Raw genomic sequence first — 24,209 nt, 5'->3', positions numbered from 1 at the left:
AAAGGTAAACAAATGAGTTGAGGAGTGTGCAAAGATGGTGATCAAAACCACCTGGAGCTTTGGTCTGGAGGAAGTAGTGGTTCTAAGGGGAGCAGTCACCCTGGGTCCTGCTGCTCTGAGTCTCTGACCCAGGTCTGGTCAGTCCCAGGAGACCAGGTCAGCAGGACTGCTAGAGCAAATGTGTAAAGAAAGCCAGCAGCCCCTTCACAGTCTCTAGAATCTGTGGACATTCTGGTCTCTAGGGGCAGCTGCACATGGACTGCTCTCATGCAACACAGCATCCTTGGGGAGGTGTGGTGCTGAGATGAGCTCCAGGAGACTCAGCCCAGGCAGGGACACCAGAGCACATGAGCTTTGACTCATCCAACCCTAAGAGCACCCTTCATACAAGGAACAAACAGTGAGGACAAATATGAAGGGAAACCACAAGTCCTGAAAATGCAGAGGGAGATGGGTTCACATCTCACCCACCACCTTACACTCACTGCCAGAACTTGGTCTCCAGTGTCAAGTGACTGTGAGAATTTTGTGTTCATAGCATGTGGCCATCATAGGAGAATTTAAACAAAAAGCCAAAGTTCCTTGTACATAAAACCCTGCAGGTATTGACCAGAAGCCAAGCTTTCACATTTAGCAGTGAAAGGACAAGGAAAGAGTAGTCTTGTCGGAAAGGAGATTTTTAAATGGACAAACAAAAAGAGATGTCTTGAAGCACAGCACAATATAGCACATGATCACATGGGTCTATAAAATCATTAAAATATGAAAAGAACAAATAAAAAGTCTACGCATATTTCCTTCTACTTCCTCAGTTGATATTCACCTTCCTTCATCTCCTAAGAGTTAAGTGTAACTCAAGTGGTCCTGGAACCCTCTCCCTGTTAACCCCACCTGAGAGTTGTTCCCTACCTGAGTTCTCTTCTGCATCACTGTTGCTAATATTTTCCAGGAAGCAGTCTGCAGAAAGACAACCAGGAGCAATAATACAGTTATTATACAAGTTGACCCACCCATTTCTCCTCCTCAGCTTGGCTCACACAGCATCGCCCTGGTCTTTCTTCCAGGTTCACAGACCTCCCCTGTGTTTGTGGAGTCAGAGCCTTTCAACAAGATGTCGATCCCAGTGCAAAATTTCATATGAGAGAGAGATGCTGACAGAATCACATTGTAACCTTACACTTCTACAGGCCCAATATAGCTTTTACATTCAAGCTTACAAAGCTGAAATTCCAACAGTTATGGACACACTGGAGATATGGCTACTGTGATCAACAAATGTGTGTTTTTTGTGATTTTTTAAAAATATGTTAATTATTGTTTGAAATATGTTAATTATAGATAGGGAGATCTGACGACTGCCTACTACATTGGAAAGTTCAGCTCTCATAGCTCCAAAGACAAGGAAAAGGTAATTAATTGCCTCTTCAGGTTTTTCTCTATTGTAGACAATTTGATGCCCTGATGAGATCATTCATATATAGGTATACCTGGGGCTCTTGAACCTAGGCCAGGGATTGGGAGAGTGCTTGTGAACATTAAAATAGTAAGATGAACACTCAGATTCAAAGCAAATTCCCTGTAGGGGGCTCACTTGTAGGCAGTGGTGAAGGGCATGGCCCAGAGCTCCTGTCTGACAAGTAACTAGAGAGTAGGTACAGAAGGGAGGGAAGGGACATTCACAGTCTTCAAAAGCCCATCTTTCCCATCCTTGACTCTAGAGGTCCCAAGCAAGGCAACACAAAAGGCCCCTTAGGAAGTGAAAGATTTGTGCACTGAAAACCATAGAATGCTTTTGAAAGAAAGACGAGACAAGTAATCAGAATACCATACTATATTCATTGACTGGAACATTTAGTATTGTTGACCTTCCTATACTCCTAAAAGTGATGTACATATATATTGAAACCACTCACAAAGTCTCATGTCATTTTCATAAAAATGGAAAGAAAAAAATCCCCAAATACTGAAATTTATGCAACCGAAGAGAAACCCAAAGAACAAAACTAATCTTAAGAGCAAAGAACGACAATGGGGTCTTCAGGCTTCCTGAATTCAAAACAGGTAAGAATGCCACAGTAGTCAAAACTAGTACAGCCACTATGGAGAACAGTGTGGAGATTCCTTAAAAAACTGGAAATAGAACTGCCTTATGATCCAGCAACCCCACTGCTGGGCATACACACTGAGGAAACCAGAAGGGAAAGAGACACGTGTACCCCAATATTCATCGCAGCACTGTTTATAATAGCCAAGACATGGAAGCAACCTAGATGTCCATCAGCAGATGAATGGATAAGAAAGCTGTGGTACATATACACAATGGAGTATTACTCAGCCATTAAAAAGAATACATTTGAATCAGCTCTAATGAGGTGGATGAAACTGGAGCCTATTATACAGAGTGAAGTAAGCCAGAAGGAAAAACATAAATACAGTATACTAATGCATATATATGGAATTTAGAAAGAGGGTAACAATAACCCGGTGTATGAGACAGCAAAAGAGACACTGATGTATAGAACAGTCTTATGGACTCTGTGGGAGAGGGAGAGGGTGGGAAGATTTGGGAGAATGGCAATGAAACATGTAAAATATCATGTAGGAAACGAGTTGCCAGTCCAGGTTCGATGCACGATACTGGATGCTTGGGGCTAGTGCACTGGGACGACCCAGAGGGATGGTATGGGGAGGGAGGAGGGAGGAGGGTTCAGGATGGGGAACACATGTATACCTGTGGCGGATTCATTTTGATATTTGGCAAAACTAATACAATTATGTAAAGTTTAAAAAAAAAAAAAAGATAAGCATAAAAAAAAAAAACAAAAAACAAAACTGTGTTCCACCTGCAGCAAAATAGGCAGAGACACCAATGAATCATAAGGAGGGAATCTTGAATAAATTCACACATGTGAGGCCAAATGATCTTTGCCAGGGTTCTAAAATGACAAATCAAGAAAAGATGGTCTCTTCAACAATCAACAGAAAGGCTACTGATGGAATGAGAGGAAGTATCTGCAAACTTTGCATCTGAATAAGGGGCCAATATCCAGAATATATAGCAACTACTACAACTCAGCTTCAAAACAACAAAAGGCAAATAACTGACTTTTAAAAATGTGTAAAGGCTTCAATAGATATTTTTTCATAGAAGACAGAGAAGTGATCAATATACATAGGAATAGTCCTCAACATCAGTAAGTATTAGTGAAATGGAAACCACGTCAAACCACCTTTCAGGTTGTGTATTTTAAAAAGAATGTAAAAGATTTTGGCAACAGTGTAGCAAACTGGAAATTTTGTACCTATTGGTAAGAATGTAAAATGACATAGCCATTATGGAACAGTTTGGAAGTCCCTCAAAATATTATTAAGAGACTGATCTAAGATCCAGGAATCACTCTTTTGAGTTTATGTCCAAAGAAGATAAAATGAGAATGTTCAGGAGATATCTACAATCACATATCCATTGCCATATTGTACACAAAATCTAAGAAAACCGCCCAGTGTCTACGGGCAGATAAATAAAAAAGAAAATGGGGTGTACACATACACTGGAAGCCTTTCAGCATTTAATAATGAAGGATACCTTGTCATTCGCAGCACTGTGAATGAAGCTCGAGGATACTGGTAAGAGTGAAATAAGGTAGTCAATGAAGGACAAATACTGCACAATTCCATTTACCTGAGGTTTCTAAAGGAAAATTCAGATAAGCAGAGAGTGGAAGGGTGGTTCCAAGAACTGGGAGGAGGCTGACAGAGGGATTATCTGTTTAATGGTTATAAAATTTTTGTTGCAGGATGGAGAAGTTCTAGACACAAGCTGAACAACACAGTGCACTGAATTAATAGGACTGACTGGACACTTCAAAGCTTAAGAGGCAAAGCTGGCCTGAACTTCATCTATGCTTTTAAGTTCCTCCTTTCTCAGACTCCTCTAGACCTGGGTGTGGCATGTGGGTACCACCAGGGATCCCTGCAGAAGGAAGGAGCCTCCCCAGTACTGGGGGCCATGATTGAAGGAGAAAGATTCATTCTGAGGCTCTAATAGGAAAGAGTTTGAATGATGGAAATGGCAGATGAATCATGACCAATCAAAATGATATAAGACCTAGTAAGAAATGGGATTTATGACTAAATGAAGGTGTAATTGGCCCAGGAGGGGGATACTAAAACACAGTTTTGTTTTTTATGAATTGTATAGGGCTTCACTGGTGCCTCAGTGCTTAAGAATCTACATGCTAATGCAGGAGATACGAGCTCAATCCCTGGTCTGGAAAGATTCCAAATGCTTTGGAGAAACTAAACCCGTCAGTGCACCACAAGGACTGAGCCGTGTTCTAGAGCCCAGGAACCACAAGTGCTGAGCCCACCTTCCAAAACTACTGAAGCCCAAGAGCCCTAGAAGCCATGCTCTGCAACAAAAGACGCTGCTAAAGTGATACACCTACGCACAACTAGAGAGATGCCCTCATTCTCCACAAGCAGAGAAAACCCTGCAGAGCAATGAAGACCCAGCAGAGCCAAGAAGAAATTCAAGAAAAATTAAAAAGACTCCAGGGTAAACATTTTCCTGGGTAGTGATGAGATTTTTCTTTCAGGGTATTGGATGTTCACTTGGTATAAAATCAATGGATATAGTGAATGTGTATACTTGGTTTAATTTTTATGTACATACTCATTAATGGTACATGGTGATGGGAAATTTTTTGGGGGGAAGTTGACACCAGTAACAGTGATGTTTAAGGTGACAAATATCGAGGAAAGCACAAGACAGAAAATTCACAGACACATGGAGAATCACACTATTCATTACACACAGAGACACACCCAGTCCCATGGACACAAACCTACACTATTAACCATAGTACAGCTTCCTCCTGGAACTATAGTAATCAGCCACATTGCTCTACTTATACATTACTTTCTATCACTAGGGCCCCTATACTCATTGCCAGCAGGAATTTGGAATCAGTTTGGCCTCTACACTAAAACCGGAGAGAAAGCCCCAACTTTCTCATCTACAAAGTTTTTCTCCCAAAGTGAATGATTCTACAATACATACCATTTTCACATTCTGAAAGGGCCACCTGCAAGTACAGAAGAGAAGACACTATGAGGATAAGATCACATAGATGCACACTCTTTGGTTCATTTAGTGACAGTTCCTGATGAAGAACAGTGGTGGAGTTCAGCAATATCAGAACACACATACTCAGGATGAAAGGCAAGATCTTTGCCTGGAGGATGGAACTTCTAAGATCGTTTGGGTTGGAAATTGCAGAATTCTTTTCTTAGAGGAAATCTGACTGCAGGAGAGAGAAATCTGTACTCAACAGGATGTAATGGATGCTAACAATTTTAATATCCTGTGGACTGAGGCATCATGATCTGGTAGTAAGTATCTCACTCTACATTATCCCAACCAGGGAAATCGTCTCTATCTGAAATGAACACCTTCAAAGACTCATAACCGAATTCTACTCAAAAAGAAATGAAACAGTATTTCTATCTCAGACCAGAAAAAGAAAATAAAAAATAAAAAGAACTTTCCTTGGAGACACATGGAGTCTCTTTGGTCCTGTCACAAGTTGGGTTGACTGGCAGGTCCTCAGTGAAACCTAGGGGACACAGAGTAGCTGTTAGAATGCTAGAGAGGAGGCTGAGGAATCATGCAGGATTTTTTCTCTTTGTGTGGACATGGGGTGGTGTGTATGGATGTGGGAGGTTAATAAGCATGGACTGAACGTGTGTTCCTCCATCCTCTTGGAGGAGGAAGGAAAGTAAAGGAGAGGAGGAAGCAAATGAAAACACATCTTTGGCTTTCTAGATAGAGGAATCTAATCAACATGAAATATTCAATCTAAAAAATGGAAAACTCTAAAATGTGTGTACTCTTCAATGAAAGAAACCCATGACTCCTCCTGCTCGTTTGCTGCTGCTGCTGCTAAGTCACTTCAGTATGTCAGACTCTATGAGACCCCATAGATGGCAGCCCACCATTTGAGCTCCTGCTAAATCGCCACTGTCTCCTGATTTTTCCCAGATCACTCTTCCTCCGAGATCCACAGTTGCTGCTACTCTGTTCATCATGTTTTCTATGAGACTTTGCACTTGATTTAAAGTAAACTCTGTTAGAGGACTGAAATCAATCCTGGGCAAAGTATGCTATTCTATTAATTCACTAATTACTTGTCTTAGAGAAAATCAAATACACAAGATTTTATATTATTGAATTCCTACCATTTAAAAATAGCTATTATGAATAATATAGTATTTTTCTATCAATATTCATTTTCTATACAGTGTGTACATGCCCACTGAGCCAGTAGCTGCCCATACTCACAGGGGCCATATGTTTAGTGGGACAGCTGATTATAGAAAGCACAGTTCCTCCACCAGGTTTTCCTGGGGAGCTAGAGGGACAGAGTAGCTCTTAGGACACAGGTGAGGCTACTCACCAGTCACTCAGCTTTTTTTTTTTTTTTTGATAGGGACAAGGGGTGAAGTGTATGCATGAAGGGGTAAGTAACTATGGACTAAGCTGCAGTTGAATCATCCTCTTTGCTGGATGAAGGAGAACAAACGAGAGGAGCAGGAAAGAAGTGAAAGAGAGCCTCTGCATTTTAACAAGTGATCTAATAATAACCTAAACAGTGGGGAAAAAAGAAACACTAAAATGCATTCCAGCTTTAAATGACAGAGATGAACATCCCTCCTGCTTGTTTGGAGCATCTGCTAAATCAGCCCAGCATTTCTTCCTAGATCACTCCCTCCCCAGGATGCAAAGTTGCAGCTATTGAAATGAACAAGTTTTCTGTGAGATTTTGTTCTTGATTAAAAGCAAGCTCTATTAGAGGACTGAATTCAATCCTGCCTTTACAAATATCTATTATCAATCATGTGATATTTTTTCCCAGTCTTCACTTTCCAAACAATATCTGCATGTCCACTGAGACAGTGGCTGTCCACAATGAGAGAAGTGATACATTTAATGGGACAGTTCATTATGGAGAGGAACCAAGGGTGAATGCTGACTGTCTGTGACCCAGCGCTTTAGGAGATTACAACGACTCATAGTCATGAGGCTAACTATCGAAATCGAATGTGAGATCTATTTGACACATTCCCTAGAGTGTGTGTTACCAGGTTTAATCAATGTAGGGCTTGTGGTAATATCATCCAGTAAAATGAAATATCTCCCTGATGATAATCTGCTTTATTCCTTGTTTAAGCATGACACTAGCACCAAGAGATATGACCAACATTGTCTACACAAGGCTGCAAAACTCTAACAATCTGTGAGTTCACCAGGGGATGCAAACCCCGAGGTGCCTTTCACAATAATGACTGTGCCAAAGTTAGCTGTTAATCCACTTTGCTTGCCCTGGTTTTGGGACCACTGTGCCAACCTTATAATGATGGGCACGGTCTGGATGCGAGCTTATAGTACCTCCAGGTATAAACATAGATGCAGGGACCCCTTGTTTCATGACTAGGATTTCAAGGATGAGTGATCAGTTCAGGTGAGGTGTGCAGACCAGAAACACTGGAAGCCCCCTAGGTTCTAAGTTTGGCTTTTCCACTTAGGAGGACAAGGGCTTGGGCCGTTTTTCTCAGCAGCATCTTCATCTGAGGAAAATGAATATTAATGAAACTTGAGGAATGGCTGAGTTGAGGAAACAATCAGGTAATGTATAATCAGTGGGCAGTGGTGATGAGAAGTGTTTAGAAAGTTCACAGTTGACTTGTGCTGTGTAAGGGGGGAAAATCTCCTGAGGAAACACACATACACACACTTTAAGAATCACATCACAGGGGCTTACACATGGGCCCCCAACCCTGATTCATACAAACTCACATCATCTAAAAGATGTGGTTGTTTCCAGGGACCATAGAACACAGACATTGTTCTTAATGTGAGATCAGTCTTTTCTCAGAACCCCCAACCCTCACTCCCATTAGGAACCCAGTATTAGGGTGACTCTGCAAAGCTAGCTGGCAAGAGAGCCCCACAATCATCAGCTAAATTGTTCCTCAGCAGAGGGACGGTTGCTGAATATTTACCATGTTCATTGGCTGCTCCGGCTGCCTGTGATTAGAGAAAAGAAAACTGTGAGGGTGGCAGCATTGCGTGTTCTCTGCAGTAACTTTTATGTTATCTGATTTTTTTGTTTTCCTCAGGTAACTAAACTCTTTAATAAATCATTCATTCCAAAATAAAACAGAGAGGACCCTTGTTGAAAAGGCTGGGCTCTTTCTTTTTTTTTTTTTTTGGTCTTTTATTTATTTATTTTTTTCTAATTTTATTTTATTTTTAAACTTTACATAATTGTATTAGTTTTGCCAAATATCAAAATGAATCCGCCACAGGTATACATGTGTTCCCCATCCTGAACCCTCCTCCCTCCTCCCTCCCCATACCATCCCTCTGGGTTGTCCCAGTGCACTAGCCCCAAGCATCCAGTATCGTGCATCGAACCTGGACTGGCAACTCGTTTCTTACATGATATTTTACATGTTTCAATGCCATTCTCCCAAATCTTCCCACCCTCTCCCTCTCCCACAGAGTCCATAAGACTGTTCTATACATCAATGTCTCTTTTGCTGTCTCGTACACCGGGTTATTGTTACCATCTTTCTAAATTCCATATATATGCGTTAGTATACTGTATTTATGTTTTTCCTTCTGGCTTACTTCACTCTGTATAATAGGCTCCAGTTTCATCCACCTCATTAGAACTGATTCAAATGTATTCTTTTTAATGGCTGAATAATACTCCATTGTGTATATGTACCACTGCTTTCTTATCCATTCATCTGCTGATGGACATCTAGGTTGCTTCCATGTCCTGGCTATTACAAACAGTGCTGTGATGAACATTGGGGTACACGTGTCTCTTTCCCTTCTGGTTTCCTCAGTGTGTATGCCCAGCAGTGGGATTGCTGGATCATAAGGCAGTTCTATTTCCAGTTTTTTAAGGAATCTCCACACTGTTCTCCATAGTGGCTGTACTAGTTTGCATTCCCACCAACAGTGTAGGAGGGTTCCCTTTTCTCCACACCCTCTCCAGCATTTATTATTTGTAGACTTTTGGATCGCAGCCATTCTGACTGGCGTGAAATGGTACCTCATAGTGGTTTTGATTTGCATTTCTCTGATAATGAGTGATGTTGAGCATCTTTTCATGTGTTTGTTAGCCATCTGTATGTCTTCTTTGGAGAAATGTCTATTTAGTTCTTTGGCCCATTTTTTGATTGGGTCGTTTATTTTTCTGGAGTTGAGCTGTAGGAGTTGCTTGTATATTTTTGAGATTAGTTGTTTGTCGGTTGCTTCATTTGCTATTATTTTCTCCCATTCTGAAGGCTGTCTTTTCACCTTGCTAATAGTTCCCTTTGATGTGCAGAAGCTTTTAAGTTTAATTAGGTCCCATTTGTTTATTTTTGCTTTTATTTCCAATATTCTGGGAGGTGGGTCATAGAGGATCCTGCTGTGATGTATGTCGGAGAGTGTTTTGCCTATGTTCTCCTCTAGGAGTTTTATAGTTTCTGGTCTTACATTGAGATCTTTAATCCATTTTGAGTTTATTTTTGTGTATGGTGTTAGAAAGTGGTCTAGTTTCATTCTGTTACAAGTGGTTGACCAGATTTCCCAGCACCACTTGTTAAAGAGATTGTCTTTAATCCATTGTATATTCTTGCCTCCTTTGTCAAAGATAAGGTGTCCATATGTGCGTGGATTTATCTCTGGGCTTTCTATTTTATTCCATTGATCAATATTTCTGTCTTTGTGCCAGTACCACACTGTCTTGATAACTGTGGTTTTGTAGTAGAGCCTGAAGTCAGGTAGGTTGATTCCTCCAGTTCCATTCTTCTTTCTTAAGATCGCTTTGGCTATTCGAGGTTTTTTTGTATTTCCATACAAATTGTGAAATTATTTGTTCTAGCTCTGTGAAGAATACTGTTGGTAGCTTGATAGGGATTGCGTTGAATCTATAAATTGCTTTGGGTAGTATACTCATTTTCACTATATTGATTCTTCCAATCCATGAACATAGTATATTTCTCCATCTATTAGTGTCCTCTTTGATTTCTTTCACCAGTGTTTTATAGTTTTCTATATATAGGTCTTTAGTTTCTTTAGGTAGATATATTCCTAAGTATTTTATTCTTTCCGTTGCAATGGTGAATGGAATTGTTTCCTCAATTTCTCTTTCTATTTTCTCATTATTAGTGTATAGGAATGCAAGGGATTTCTGTGTGTTGATTTTATATCCTGCAAAGTTACTATAGTCATTGATTAGCTCTAGTAATTTTCTGGTGGAGTCTTTAGGGTTTTCTATGTAGAGGATCATGTCATCTGCAAATAGTGAGAGTTTTACTTCTTCTTTTCAATTTGGATTCCTTTTATTTCTTTTTCTGCTCTGATTGCTGTGGCCAAAACTTCCAAAACTACGTTGAATAGTAATGGTGAAAGTGGGCACCCTTGTCTTGTTCCTGACTTTAGAAGAAATGCTTTCAATTTATCACCATTGAGGATAATGTTTGCTGTGGGTTTTTCATATATAGCTTTTATTATGTTGAGGTATGTTCCTTCTATTCCTACTTTCTGAAGAGTTTTTATCATAAATGGGTGTTGAATTTTGTCAAAGGCTTTCTCTGCATCTATTGAGATAATCATATTGTTTTTATTTTTCAATTTGTTAATGTGGTGTATTACATTGATTGATTTGCGGATATTGAAGAATCCTTGCATCCCTGGGATAAAGCCCACTTGATCATGGTGTATGATCTTTTTAATGTGTTGTTGGATTCTGCTTGCTAGAATTTTGTTAAGGATTTTTGCATCTATGTTCATCAGTGATATTGGCCTGTAGTTTTCTTTTTTTGTGGCATCTTTGTCAGGTTTTGGTATTAGGGTGATGGTGGCCTCATAGAATGAGTTTGGAAGTTTACCTTCCTCTGCAATTTTCTGGAAGAGTTTGAGCAGGATTGGTGTTAGCTCTTCTCTAAATTTTTGGTAGAATTCAGCTGTGAAGCTGTCTGGACAGGGGCTTTTGTTTGCTGGAAGATTTTTGATTACAGTTTCAATTTCCGTGCTTGTGATGGGTCTGTTAAGATTTTCTATTTCTTCCTGGTCCAGTTTTGGAAAGTTGTACTTTTCTAAGAATTTGTCCATTTCTTCCACGTTGTCCGTTTTATTGGCATATAATTGTTGAAAGTAGTCTCTTATGATCCTTTGTATTTCTGTGTTGTCTGTTGTGATTTCTCCATTTTCGTTTCTAATTTTGTTGATTTGATTTTTCTCCCTTTGTTTCTTGATGAGTCTGGCTAATGGTTTGTCAATTTTATTTATCCTTCCAAAGAACCAGCTTTTGGTTTTGTTGATTTTTGCTATGGTCTGTTTTGTTTCTTTTGCATTTATTTCTGCTCTAATTTTTAAGATTTCTTTCCTTCTACTAACCCTGGGGTTCTTCATTTCTTCCTTTTCTAGTTGCTTTAGGTGTAGAGTTAGGTTATTTCATTTAAGATCTTTCAACTTCAAGGAGGAAAAATTTCTACTTACGAAAGTGCCTACAGTAGTAATTGATAGTACTTTTAGTGTCCTTTTGAATCAGGGCTGTGTTTATAACAGATTTAACGTCAATATTTCACCAGCAAGGAATTTCATACATAAGTGCTAATATACATTGTCTGATTACTATTTCGCTGAACAAAACATAAAGAAGTGAAGCAGCCGTCTATGTGAGACACAGAGAGTTGAGCTTACCTCCAAGGGATGCAGGGGCGGCTCCTCAGCCCCAGCCTGGGGCAGATCCAACACCAGGTGCTCCTGGGGAGCTAGAGGGAAACAGAAGGCCATCAGGACAGATGAGAGGCTGCTTCCAAAGATCTCAGGCTTCTTTTTTGTTTGTTTGATGGGACATGGGGTGCAACGTGTACATGAGAGAGGTTAGTAACTATGAACTGAACTGTTCTTGAATCCTCCTCTTTGCTGGATGAAGTGCAAAAAAAGGTGACAAGCAGGAAGGCAATGAAAGAGATTGGCTGCATTTAACTGGTGATAACCAAACTGATGGGGAAAAGTGAAACATTACAATGCATGCCAACCTTCAATGACAGAGACGCATGTACCTCCTGCTTGTTTAGATCTTCTGGTACATCACACCTATCTTCTGGATTTCTTCCTAGATCACTCAAGCCTCAGGATCCACTGTTCCAGCTATTGTACCTACCAAGTCTGGGAGACTTGATTCTTGATTAAAGGCAAACTCTTGTTAGAAGACTGAATTCAATACTACCTTTCCAAACAGCTGTTATCAATCATGTGATGTTATTTCCCAGGCTTGATTTTCCAATGTTTGCATGTCCACTGTGTCAGTGCTATTCACACTCACAGAAGTCATACTTTTAGTGGGACAGTTCATTTTGGAGAGGCAGCATGGAGTGAAAGTTACTCTCTCTGACCCCACTGTGCATGAGATTTACAACAAGGATCATGGTCACTAGACTATCATTTTCCACTGTGAGCTTTATTTGACAACTTCCCTTGAGTGTGTACTACAGGGTTTAATCAATGCGGGGTTACAGTAATGTTACCCAGTACAATGAAATACATCTCTGATGAGAATATGCTTTTGTCCTTGTATAAACAAAGACAGGAACACCAACATATATGACTTCCACTCTACAAAAGGTCATGCAACACTCAGAATCTGTGAGTTTACCAAGAGGATCTGAGTCCCGATTACTTTTCACAATAATGACTGTGCCAAAGTTGGCATTAATCTAACTATGGTTACCCTGCGTTCCTTGAAACAGGTGACCACATTATAATGATGGGCAGGATCAGGACTCCTGGACCTACTAGTACCTCCAGGGATGGACATCGATGTAGGCACCCTGGTGCCCCATGACTGAGGATCACATGACTGACTGGTAAGAGCAGGTCACTCCTCCAGAGGAGCCAAATTGGGATCAACACTAGGTACTCAGTTTGGCTTTTTCACTACGAGGTCAAGAATGTTGGGCATTTGTATCATTTCCATCTTCACCTGAGGAAAATGAATATTAAGCTAGTTTGAGGAATGGATTCCCTGATTGCTCAGTTGTTAAAGTGTACACCTGCAATGCTGGACACCCCGTTCAATCCCTGGGTTTGGAAGATCCCCCAGAGAAGGGAAACACTACCCACTCCAGGATTCCGGCCTAGAGAATTCCATGGACTCTAGTCCACGTGGCCTCAAAGAGTTGGACACAAACTGAGTGACTTTCACTTTGGCTTTTGAGGAAAGACTGAGTTGAGGAAAGAATCAGGTAATGTATAGTCAGTGTGCAGTGGTGATGAGAAGTGTTTAGGAAGTTCACAGTTGACTTGTGCTGTGTAAGAGGGAAACATGTCCTGAGGAAACACATATACACACACCTTAAGAATCACACCACACAGGCTTACACAAGGGCCCCCAACCCTGATTTACACACACTCACATCAGCTAAAAGATGTGGTTGTTTCCAGGGACCATAGAACACAGACACTGTTCTTTCTTTGAGATCAGTCTCTTCTCAGAACCCCCAACCCTCACTCCTGTTAGGAATCCAGCATCAGGGTGACTCTGCAAAGCTAGCTGGCAAGAGAGCCCCACGATCATCAGCTAAACTGTTCCTCAGCAGAGGGACGGTCACTGAATATTTACCATGTTCATTGGCTGCTCCGGCTGCCTGTGATAAGAGAGAAGAAAACAGTGTGAGGGTCGTAGAATCATGTCTTCTCTGCAGTAACTTTTATGTTATCTGATTTTTTGTTTTCCTCAGGTAACTAAACTCTTAAAATATCAATCATTCCAAAAGAAAACAGAGAGGACCCTTGTTGAAAAGGCTGGGCTCTTTTACTTAAGATCTTTCCATTTCAGGAGGAAAAAATTCTACTGAGGAAAGTACCTACAGTCGTAATTGATGGTATTTTTAGTATCCTTTTGAATCAGGTCTGTGTTGATAACAGATTTAACATCAATATTTCACCAGCAAGGAACTGCATACATAAGTGCTAATATACATTGTCCGATTACTATAACTGTATTTCACTGAATGAAACATAAAGAAGAGACGCAGCAGCCTTTGTGAAACACAGACTGTTGAGCTTACCTCCAGGGGATACAGAGGTGGCTCCTCAGCCCCGGCCTGGGGCAGTTCCAACACCAGGTGCTCCTGGGGAGCTAGAGGGAAACAGAAGGCCATCAGGACAGAGGAGAGGCTGCTTCCAAAGATCTCAGGTTTCTTGTTTGTTTGTTTGATGGGACATCGGGTGGAATGTGTACATGAGAGAGGTTAGTAACTATGGACTGAGCTGCTCTTGATTCCTCCTCTTTGCTGGATGAAGTACAACCAAGGAGACAAGCAGGAAGGCGATGAAAGAGATTGGCTGCCTTTAACTGGTGATAACCAAACCAATGGGGAAATGTGAAACATTACAATGCATGCCAGCTTTAAATGACAGACCCATGACCCTGTTTTCTGTTTCGAGCTTCTGGTAAATCACACCTATCTTCTGGATTTCTTCCTAAATCACTGCATCTGCAGGATGTGCTGTCTCAACTATTGTACTTAACAAGTCTGGGAGACTTTATTCTTGATTAAAGGCAAACTCTTGTTAGAGGGCTAAAGTCAATACTACTTTTCCAAATAGCTATTATGAATCATGCAATGTTATTTCCCAGGCTTGATTTTCCAAACAATGTTTGCTTGTCCACTGAGTCAGTGGGGGTTCACACTCACAGAAGTCATATTTTTAGTGGGACAGTTCATTATGGAGAGGAAGCATGGAGTGAATCTGACTGTCTCTGACCCAGCTATGCATGAGATTTACAACAAGGATCATGGTCACTAGACTATCAGTTCCATTCTGAGCTTTATTTGACAATATCCCTTGAGTGTTTACTGCAGGGTTTAATCAGTGTGAGGTTATGGTAATGTTACCCAGTACAATGAAATACATCTCTTTTGATAATATGCTTTTGTCCTTGTGTAAACAAAGACAGGAACACCAACACATATGACTTCCATGCTACAAAAGGCCACCCAACACTCAGAATCTGTGAGGTTACCAGGAGGATATGAGTACTGAGATTCTTTTCCCAATAATGACGTTTCCAAAGTTGGTGTTAATCCACCTATGGTTACCTGAGTTCCTTGACCACTTGCCCACCTTATAATGATGGGCAGGATCTGGACCCCTGGACCTGCTAATACCTCCTGGCATGGATATAGATGCTGAGACTCCCTTTCCGCATGACTGAGGATCACATTGGTGACTGGTAGGAGCAAGTCACTCCTCCAGAGGAACCAAACTGAGATCAACCCTGGGTACTAAGTTTGGTTTTTCCACTAGGACGTTAAAAATTTTGGCCATTTGTCCAATTATCATCTTCACCTGAGGAAAATTAATATTAAGCTATTTTGGGGAATGGATTCCCTGATAGCTCAGTTGTTAAAGAGTCTGCCTGCAATGCTGGATACCTGTGTTTTATCCCTGGGTTTGGAAGATCCCCTGGAGAAGGGAAAGAGCACCCACTCCAGTATTCTGGCCTGGAAAATTCCATGGACTGTAGTGCATGGGACCGCAAAGATTTGAATACAAACTGAATGTCTTTCACTTTCACTTTTGAGGAAAGACTGAGTAGAGGAAAGAGTCAGGTAATGTATGGTCAGTGTGCAGTGGTTGTGAGAAGTCTTTAGAAAGTTCACAGTTGACTAGTGCTGTGTAACAGGGAAACCCCTCCAGAGGCAACACACACAGACACAGAGCTCCAGAATCACACCACTTGGGCTCACACAAGGGCCCCCAATTGTGATTCACACAAACCCACAACATCTAAATGATGTAGTTGCTTCCAGGTACCATAGAACAAAGACACTGTTCTTTCCTGGGAGATCAGTCTCTTCTTTTCACCTACAGCCCACACCCCAAGTAGGAATCTGGCATCAGGGCCACTCTCCAACCAGAGCCAGAGAACCCCACCTTTATCAGTTGGATTGTCCGTCAGCAGAGTGATGATCCGTGAATATTTACCGTGTTCACAGGCTTCCCCGGATTCCTGTGATTGCAGAGAAGAAAACAGAGTGAGTGTCTCAGCATCTTGAGTTTTCTGCACTAAGTCTTCTCTTATCTGGTTTTTGTCCTCAGGTAACTAGCACTCTTTACTTCAGTGGCTCCAAAATAAAACAGACAGTCTCCTGTTGGGAAGACTGGTCTGTTTCACATAAGATCTCTCAGTTTTAATTTGACCAACGTTTACAAATTGTTTTTCAAGAAAGAACACTTTCTGTTGAGCAAAGTACCTACAGTAATAAATGATGCTGTCTTATTTAAATGTCCTTTTGAATCAGGACTGTGTTGATAATAGATTTATCCTCTCTGCTTTCCCAGCCAAGGATTTGCATGCCTCAGTGGTAACGCAAATTCTCATATTACTATAACTGTGTTTGACTGAATGGAAAATAAAGAAGTGAAGCCGCAGCCTTGCCCCGGTTAAGAGAGGTGCACTTACGTCCACCGTCCTCAGAGGCTCGTCCTCAGTCCCGGCCTGAGGCAGCTCCACTGCCATGTCCTCCTGGGGAGCTGGAGGGACACAGAACAGCATAGAGACACAGGTGAGGTGCTCACTAACCTCTCAGGAGCCTTTTTCATTGAAGGGGCATGGGGTGGAGTGTATGCATAAGGCATTAGTAACTATGGACTGACTTGCTGTTGAATCATCCTCTTCATTGTATAAATAAGAGCAAATCAGAGGAGCAGGAAACTTCTGTATTTTAACTAGTGATAACAGAACAGTTCGGGAAAAAAGAAACACTGGAATGCATGCCACCTTTCAATGACAAAGACTCATGAAACTCCTGCCTGTTTATATCTTCTACAAAACCACTCCTATCTGGAAGGATTTCTTCCTAGATCACTGCCTCCCCAGGATTCAATTTCAGCTGATGCACTTATTAAGTTTTCTATGAGATTTTGTTCTTGATTAAAAGCAATCTCTGTTAGAGAACTGAATTCAACCCTACCTTGCCAAATAGCTATAATCTACCATGTGATGTTTCTTCCTAGTCTCCATTTTCTGAACAATATTTGCACGTCCACTGAGTCAGTGTTTGTTCACACTCATTGAAGCCATACATTTAGAGGGACAGTTCATCATGGAGAGAACGCATGGGGTAAACGTTGACCTTCTTGGACCCTGGTGTGCAGGAGGTTCACAACAAGAGTCAAGGTCACCAAGGAGAATGTCAGGTTCCACTGTGAGATCTATTTGACACCTTCCCTTAAGAGTGTGCTACAGGGTTTAACCAATGTACGGCTTATGGTAATGTCACCCAGGACAATGAAATATCTCCCTGGATGACACTCTGCTTTTGTCCTTGGTTAAGCAATGACACTAGCACCAACAGATATGGCCTGTACTGTCTAAACAAGGGAACACAACTTTCAGATCTTTGAATTCACTAGGAGGATATGAATCCCAAGGTGCCCTTCACAGTAATGACTGTGGCAATGTTGGTGATAATCCACCTATGTTTGCCCTGGGTTCCATGACCACTGAGCCCATCTTACAATGAAGGGCACAATCTGGACCTCTGGAGCTCTAGTACCTCCAGGCATAAACGGAGATGCAGGGACCCCCTTGCTCCATGACTGAGGATCCCACGGTTGAGTGATAAGTGCAGGTCAGGGGTCCAGAGCAGACACACTGGGACCACCCATAGGTTCCCAGTTTATTCTTTTCCACTTTGGAAGTCAATAGCTTGGTCCATATTTCTCAGCACCATCTCCATTTGAGCAAGATGAATATTAACCGAACTTGAGGAATGACTGAGATGAGGAAAGACTTAGGTAATCTACAGCCAGTGCACAGTGTGTTGAGAAGTGTTTAGAAAGTTCACCGTTGACTTGTGCTTTATAAGAGGGAAACATCTCCTGAGGAAAGACACACAGACAGCTTGAGAATCACACTGCATGGGCTCACACATGGGACCAAAACCCATGCATCTAAATGATGTAGTGGTTTCCAGGTACCATAGAGCACAGACATTTTCTTTCCTGGGAGATCAGTCTCTTATCTGCACCCTGTGCCTTCACCCTCTTTAGGAATCCAGCATCAGGGCGACCCTCCAAACAGAGCTGGCAAGAGATTGCCACCTTCATCAACTAGATTATTTTCATCAGAGGGATGATCCCTGAATAATTACCGTGTTCACTGGCTTGTTCACAGGCCTGCAATTAGAAAGAAGAAAACAGTGTGAGGGTGTCAGCATCTTCAGTCCTGTGCATTCAGGTCTTTTGTTCTCTTTTTCTTTTCAGAAAACCAAATGGGCATGTGCTGTTGCATCCATAGCCCCAAAATAACACATAGAGAACACCTGTGGGAAAGGCTGGAGCTCCTCCTGGAAGAGCACTCCAGCTCATTTTCACCAGTAATTAAAAGTTTCATTTCTGGAAGGAACAGTTTCTGCTGAGGAAACTGATCCCAATTCCAGTTTTTAATTTATGTTGTAATTTTTGAAAAACATCCTTTTGAATAAGTTATCTGCTGGGAGAAATTCATCCATCAAATTAAAAACTGTTTATATGAACTGTCTTGAATATTTTGAACCTTTATCTGAATTCAGCTAGAAAATAAAGTCATTAAGCAATACTTTTATATCAGATGAATAGGAGGCACTTACTGTGGAGTTGGGCAGAGCCTCTTCCTCCAACGTTGAAATGGATAGCTCCTCAAGCTGGTCCTCGGGGAGCTCTAGGAGGACATAGAGGAATTTTCAGGACATTTGTGATGCTGATGGGGAAGACCATGTTAATGTGGATACATCGGAGGAGTGTATGGATGTGGGTGGTTAATGTGTGGGCTGAAATCTGTTGGACAACCTTTATCATGGGTGGAGGAAGGCAAAGGAGATGAACGTTTCAGAAATGAGTCAGAGAGCCTTAAGCTTTCTGGCTAAGGGGATCGACTTGAAACTCGGTCTGACAGAGGGAAGCACTAAAAATCACACTATGCTTCAGTAGTCATGTACTGTTGTGAGACTTGGACCATTAAGAAGGCTGAGTACCAAAGAATTAACGCTTTAGAATAGTGGTACTGAAGAGACTCTTGTGAGTTCCTTGGACAGCCAGGAGATCAAACCAGATAATCATAAAGGAAATCAATCATGGATATTCATTGGAAGGACTGATGCTTAAACTTCAGTACTTTGGCTGCCTGATGTAAAGATCAGGCTCACTCGAACAGCCCCTTATGCTGGGAAAGACTGAGGGCAGGAGGAAAAGAAGGGGCCACAGAGGATGAGATATCTTGATAGCATTATCGACTCAATGGACATGAATTTGAGCAAACTCCAGAAGATAGTGAAAGATAGGTCAGCCTGGTGTGCTGCTGTCCATGGGCTCACAGACATAAACTAGGGACTGAGCATTGTCATCAAAAATAAATTGTATTTATTCTTCTCATAATTTTTAAGAATTAAAAAGTTCCATCAGTTCAGTTCAGTTGCTCAGTCTTGTCCAAGTCTTTGTGACCCCATGAATCGCAGCACACCAGGCCTCCCTGTCCATCACCAAATCCCAGAGTTCACCCAAACCCATGTGCATTGAGTTGGTGATGCCATCCAACCATCTCATCTTCTGTCATTCCCATCTCCACCTGCCCTCAATCTTTCCCAGCATCAGGGTCTTTTCAAATGGCTCAGCTCTTCACATCAGGTGGCCAAAGTATTGGAGTTTCTGCTTCAACATCAGTGCTTCTAATGAACACGCAGGACTGATCTCTTTTAGGTTGGAATGGTTGGATCTCCTTGAAGTCCAAGAGACTGTTCAGAGTCTTCTCCAACACTGCAGTTCAAAAGCATCAATTCTTTGGTGCTCAGCTTTCTTTATAGTCCAACAATCACATTCATACATTCATACTGGAAAAACCATAGCCTTGATTAGATGGACCTTTGTTGACAAAGTAATGTCTCTGCTTTTTAATATGCTGTCTAGGTTGGTCATAACTTTCCTTCCAAGGAGTAAGCGTCTTTTAATTTCATGGCTGCAATCACCATCTGCAGTGATTTTGGAGCCCAGAAAAATAAAGTCAGCCACTGTTTCCCCATCTATTTGCCATGAAGTTCTGGGACTGGATGCCATGATCTTAGCTTTCTGAATGTTGAGCCTTAAGCCAACTTTTTCACTCTCCTCTTTCACTTTCCTCAAGAGGCTCTTTTGTTCTTCTTCAGTTTCTGCCAAAAGAGTGGTCTCATCTGCATATCTGGGGTTATTTATATTTTTCCCAGCAATCTTGGTTTTTCTATATTCACAATTTAGTGTACCTATCAACACCATCTACATATTTTTCATCAGATCCAATATAACCTCTGTACCCATTAAGTCATAATCCACCTTCTCCGTTGCCTCCTCGCTTTGGTAATTTCTATTTCCAGCTTCCATGAGTTAGCCTATTCAGTGTACCTTAAACCAGTGGAAGCATGCAATATTTGTCTTTCTGTGCCTGCCTTATTTCACTAACTATAATAAATGTTTGTATTAATTGTCCATCCATTTTATAGCATATTTCAATCCTTAATTCATTTTGTGGTGGGACAGTATTCCATTCTGAGTACATATCACATTTCATTTATCCATTCATCACATGATGGTCTTTTGGTTGTTTCTAGTATTTACATACTAATAATACACTGTGAACATTAGTGTGTAGATTTCTGTATAGTATTATAATTTAAAAGTGCATATTTAAAATATCACTGAATGTAACAATACAAAGTGTGAATGTTAGGTGAACTAACAATGTTAGATTTTGAACTACTAAAAATATATTTTCTCACTAATTATAAAAAATGTAGCACACATATGTTATCTGTGAGTAGAATTTGATAGCTGAAACTGAAGTGATATGTTATTGGAATTTTCTGTATAATCTATACAACTTTTATGTCAATGTAATCCTGCTTTAAGTAAAGTCTAATGATTTAAAGAAATCTTGAAACATGACTTCAGGGGGGAACACATCACACCTAGTGTTAAAAAATTAGCTAATGTCCAAACCATAGCTAGAGACCATTTTCACTTTTAAGCATGAACCAAATGTTGAATTTAAAATGCATCTTTCCTTTCATAGTTAAAGCAGTACCAACTGATATAGTTTCAATTTGAACACATGAAATAAAAGAACATTGCTTAATATTTCTGTTTTTTTCCCTTAAATATGAGGCCCTGAACATACTACAATAATCATTCTTGAATGAACTTAATGAGAAAATTTCCACAGTACCTTCAGTTGAGTCAGTTAGAGGGTGCACCCTATTGTGTGGCCAACAACAAACTCTCTTCATCCAGCTGGTTCTTGATGTTCTTGACATTTGAGGGGTGTGGCTTCTCGCCTTCTGGATGAGACATCCTGTGAAATGCATTATAATGGTGAGAGCTGTTGACATGTTGCCGGCAGAGGACCACCCGGGAACTAATAATAATTGACCCATAATTCAATCCTCTGGTTCCCTTCCTCACCAGATGCCTTGCAAGGCCTCCTGAATCCAAGGTGGACTTAGGAAGATCTGCAGTTCGATATGCACTGAAAACATCCAACAGACTGGCTGTGTGTGCAAATATCTCTATTTAACTGAGACCTAGAAGCTCAGCAGAGCATGGTGACCATGCCTGATGGACTGGATTCAAATCACATTGAGGAGAAGCAGGTACTTGGGAAAGACATACGGATCCCTCTTTGCCTCAGTTCCCTGTCCTGAGTTGGAGAAATGTTAACATGGCCTATTTTTAGTATTATGAGGCCAAGAGTAATTAAATACAGGTAAAATATTAGAAAAATAAAGGAGGGACTTCCCGGGCAGTCCAGTGGATAAGAATCTGCCTCTCAACGCAGGGGATGGGGTTTGATTTCTGGTCGGCAAACTCTGGTCCTGTATGCCTCTGCGCAATTAAGCCCACATGTTGCAACTACTGAGGTCAAGCACCACAAGTAGAGAGTCAGTACCCTGCAACGAAAGAGCTGCACGATGTGATGAAGATTCCACGTGCCACAACTAAGACCTGATGCAGCCAAATAAATGAATGATAGACAAATAAATAAATAAATAGAAAAGTAAAGGACTGGTGCTTTGTAATTTCTCTGTAAGTGTTCAACCTTGAATGACGGCAAGAATAAGATGGACCTTCAGTAGTGGTTGAAAGCAGAGAGGACATTTTGATGGCTCCAATAAGGGGGGATGGAAGCTTATTCTTCAGCTTTTTCACTGAAACAAGTTTTTATAGCTCATGGAGAGTATCTATTATCACCTCTTCGGACACCCAGCCCTGTTCAAGAGGAAGGGTGGACAAAGTGTGGGCTGTAATCCATATGTTACATTAGATGGTGTTGAAATTGAAAGAGATGAAGTGATTTTCCAATGGTCACGCAATAATAAATAGTGGATCTGGGACAGGATTGTAGATGGTTCCCTGAGGACACAGATGCCTGCACCTCTGAGACCTGTGCTAAAACCCCTTACCCAGGACCTCAACCCTACCTCCAACTCAAATTATCCTGCCCCTAGTTTTCTGGGGATGAGAGCTGATGCCCTGAGAAGGTGCCTCAGCCTTAAAAAGAGCTCCAATCCTCCTCCTACCACTCATCTCTATATTTCAGTTCCTGATCCAAAATACAAGTTTCCTCTGAGAAAAGCCTCTCAGAAAGACCACAGGATTCCAACTCTGTCCATCCTCTAGAGCTTCTTCACACACTCAACCATCTCACGAGCAGCCTTCCCAATGTCCAGTTCACCTTGCTAAGTGACCAGTCATCTGTTTGGCCAACAAGTTGCCTCAGAGCTCAGAACCTTCTAAACCAAAGGGCACATGATGGCTCTACAAAGAATTAGCTTCGTTTTAACTTGACCAAGTCTGGATGAGCACTTAATGTGAGTTAACTCAGGAGGTGGCCATCTGTGCTGGCCTTTGGTGGCTTAACTAAGTCTGAGATGCTCAAAGTCTCACAGCTGATCTGCACACTTATTTGAGCAGCCTGGACCAAGTGCTAGCTAAGAATGGGCAGGAGTTCAACCTTCCCCCACTAAAATTCTGACTCTATCAACTTCTCATTATGCTCTAGACCCTGTAGTAGGAGACAACAGAGCCCCATATTCTTTTTGAAAATCATCTCCATCCTCACAGCCTGGAGACTGTAACCCTGGATTCTCCTTGAGGATCAACAGACAAGCTCTCCTTCCCTCAGTGACCAAATGTTCATCCTACCAACCCAACAGCACTATGCCATCTCACTAAACTCCTTGGCAACAGCCAAACAATGATCCAGCCCACATCCACCCATGGGAATCCCACCAGTAAATCCCAGTTTCTTTCCTTTTTATCCTGTAAGTGTAAATCCTGTAAGTCTCAGGATTTACACTGCTAGTGTTTGTAGATTTGGGCAGCAGCATTTGAGAACAGTTGAGATGTAATTCCCTTTACTATAATGTCAGATGTTGGGAGACATCATGGTTCTCCTCTGTTAGTTCTTTCCATCTGTTCTCTGGTAAGAGTGTATACAAAACTGGCATTGGGAAATTGGAAATTTAGGAAGATACTTAAGGCAGCCAGCTGACAGGAAAATCAAAATATAATTTAAGGAATAAAACAAGACTATAAACCACATTTATAACTCTGTAGATAAATTAGAGTGATGGAAAAGAAAAATAATAATAAAAAATGAGGAAAATTCATCAGTAAAAGTTAAACAGCCCATTTGAAGGAACAGCCTTCAGAGGAACAGTGGGAACCTACCTCCCAAACAATTCAGGTTACCCATTTCTCTTTGCCACCATACATGAAGCTCTCAGCTCGCAAACACACTGAATGCAGAATGTGTATCACCACATTACCATGGCAACCACACATCACAGAACCTTCAAAATTAACTGGACTCTGCACAGGATGAGTCCAACTGCCACTGTCCAACTGCTACTGTGATTCTATGCACATGTTTGGCTTTTCAGAGTAAACATTTTATTTCAAAAATTGAATCTCAGACTCACACATTTCTCTCTGATTAGAAAATAATTTGTATGAATGAAAATGTTCTGTCCCCAAGTATAGCTGATAGTGAACATTTCGGGTGAGGAGGGACAAATCTAACACATTGAGAATAAAAAGAGATTCTATTCTTGATTAGAATATC

The 24,209-nt window shown here is 41.1% G+C and overlaps 1 long non-coding RNA gene across 1 annotated transcript; it reads right to left on the bottom strand.

Annotated features, from left to right (window-relative positions):
- Positions 1 to 18,682: 18,682 nt before the first annotated feature.
- On the bottom strand, positions 18,683 to 23,915 carry LOC132344741 (uncharacterized). The gene is made up of 3 exons (XR_009493687.1): positions 23,816 to 23,915; positions 21,312 to 21,437; positions 18,683 to 18,782 (listed from the first exon to the last, which is right to left on the bottom strand). It is a non-coding gene; the product is annotated as an uncharacterized lncRNA (long non-coding RNA).
- Positions 23,916 to 24,209: the final 294 nt, after the last annotated feature.

The sequence above is a fragment of the Bos taurus genome, unplaced genomic scaffold (genome assembly GCF_002263795.3).
Source record: "Bos taurus isolate L1 Dominette 01449 registration number 42190680 breed Hereford unplaced genomic scaffold, ARS-UCD2.0 Leftover_ScbfJmS_1368, whole genome shotgun sequence".
Taxonomy (NCBI): domain Eukaryota; kingdom Metazoa; phylum Chordata; class Mammalia; order Artiodactyla; family Bovidae; genus Bos; species Bos taurus.
The sequence above is the reverse complement of the archived record's forward strand: the minus strand, read 5'-3'. Positions and strand labels throughout refer to the sequence as shown.